This window comes from Carassius auratus, unplaced genomic scaffold (assembly GCF_003368295.1).
Source record: "Carassius auratus strain Wakin unplaced genomic scaffold, ASM336829v1 scaf_tig00216092, whole genome shotgun sequence".
In the NCBI taxonomy this organism is placed as follows: domain Eukaryota; kingdom Metazoa; phylum Chordata; class Actinopteri; order Cypriniformes; family Cyprinidae; genus Carassius; species Carassius auratus.
The window spans coordinates 178,942-181,589 of NW_020528403.1; positions in this window are offsets into that span (position 1 = coordinate 178,942).

The following is a 2,648-nucleotide window of genomic DNA, read 5'->3' on the forward strand; positions in this document are numbered from 1 at the left end:
TAATTGTTACATTTATTTACATCAAGCTTTTGAATTGTATTGTATTGTATATTGTTATTGAAACATAATATTCATAATATTTCACTTGATTATACATTTAGTCATGAATTACAGTTTGGAAAATGTCTTTGGAAAAAGTCTAACTAGTAAAATGTTTACACGTTATGTGAAAACTAGTACAAGTATATAAATAAATAAAAAGAGACTTACTCATGTTTATGATCTCTGCTGAATAAAGCACTTCATCCTTTTTTTCTGAGGAAATCCAAATTCTTCCTCCATCTTTTCGGGGTGAATTATGTCTTATTCGTCTCATCGCGAAGCAAACAGTAAAATTAAAAGAATTTGAAGAACAGTCTGGCTGCGTTGTCTTCTGTTATGGGTGTATTCAAGCCGCACACTTCAGTGAAACATTAGAATCTGAATAGCATGTTCAACGCGGGGGCGTGGTTGCATTAGAAGATAATGAAGGAAGACGTGAAAAACGGACATCGCGTTGTTTTCATATGGATTTCTTTATCACAGAATATTTGTCTTCGGCAGTACTATATCTATAGATATCTCTCATGTCTCTTCGTTGAGTATTCACAGAGTTACAGTCGATTTTATTGACGTGTTTGTAAATGAAGATCAGCGCAGACAAAGGCTGCAGACAGCACACCTTGTTTGTTATCTTTATTTTATAACTGCACAAAGTTCTGTTTTTATTATGTCTATACAAAAAAATAGACCCTTTACAGATTCGATTGATGTATTGCTCTTATCTGTACAATTCTTCTTCTTTTCGGGGTTATCAGGAGAAAAATTCCTCATAACGCGTATACGCGTTAATCGACTCCAGAGGATTAAAAATGAGCAATCAAACGATTTTAGTACTGTGAACTTATTTCATTTGAGTCAATGCAGCTTATTTCATTGAGTTAATGCAGCAGAAGATCAGCTTCTTGTGGCTCATCATTGACTGAAGCACAGGCTCTACTCTCCAGCACAATGGTGAACAACAAACTACATAACAGATCTCTCTTGTGCAAAAACACATTAATACAGTTGAGTTCAGAATTTACTCTCCTTATCAGTGTATGACTTTGCATAACTTTTTCTATGGATGTTCACAAATATTTTAGTCAAATTAACTTTTTTTTGTTTAGTAAATCTGACTTCTGTTTTACAGTTTAGTGGTGTTTTTTTCTTTGACTCAACAGCAAGAAACTGTAGAAAAACTGTTATTTACTGTCAACCATTAATTTACAGCAACAAACTGTAGAAAAACATTTATTTACTGGCAGCACAGGTTTTCTACAGTTTGTTGCCATAAATTAATTACAGTTTATTACTCATGCTGTTTTTCTTCATCTTAAATCTTTAACCCTTTAAACTCAAAAACAAAATCCTCAGTTTTAAATTAACACTTATAATGTGTGCACACTACAGAGTGTTAGAGTTACACTGAATCAGTGAAGTTAATGAGATAATTCTGTGATTAATTGATGATTGAACATTAGTGATGAACACCTGCTGTTAACAAACAGAATCACTGAACAAAAGAGAAATACAAGAACTACAACTGACTTCAGACACAGAAATCAACTGAAATAAAAGAATACATCAAATCTCTCAAGATCTGATGAAACAACTCCTAAAACAGCTTCAGCAGCTTCACATTACTAACCAGAATAAATATATTTCTGTCAGATGTCTACATAAGATCTTATTGAGAGTTACAGTGGTTTAGGTGGGGGTTTTTTTCACTACCATGATGGAGATTAGGATTAGATTTTTTTGTTTTGTTTTTTTGCTTGTTGTGACAATGTGTTTTTGGAACTTGTTATAGAAAAAAGTCGGCATGTAAAAAGTTGTAATGTAATGTTGTTTATAAAAGTAAAAGTCATTTATAAAATTAAGTGTTATCTGATCTAATCCTGTGCCCTTTCTTTTATTGATTATTAATACTAGATCAAAAGAATGAAGGAACACAGCTGAGCCATGAAAGACAGTTAATAAAATATCACTCAGTTTAGACAGACACATCAAGAATCAGAGAATGAATAAAGAGATAAGTTCTGAACATGCTATTAAAACTTAAGACAAAAAAAAAAAAAAAATACAAGCACATAAGATTTTAAGACAGTAAGGGGAAAATTCAGAGGCATAATTTATTACTGGCATAGTGCATGCTGGGAGTCATGGATGAGTTTTGTCCTGTGCTGGTACCCAGAATGCATTGCATCATGAACATTTTTATTGTCACCATTGAGATTCATATGCTGATTGATGATACCTCTCTTTGAGTGTTAATTACAAGTGAAAGCTCAGAGTATTTTAAACTTCAATTAAATCCTTATTTTCTGGTAATCACATCTCTGTGCAGTCTTAAAGAATAAATCAGAGAAAAAAATTCTCTAAATTCCAAAATGCCAAATTAACTCCCCAACACCTTATGCTGATATAGTAGATTATGGCTATTAGAAACAGCCACAATAACTTGACATCTAAAATAAACATTGTTGCTATAATATATGCATCTTAGAAAACAGATATAGCAATCAAACAAAAAATAACGTTCAATGTCAAGAGTCAGGAGCCCAATTAAAGCAAATACTGAACAAAAATCTTCATCTAAATCTCTAACTCTCATTAAGATCTTTTGA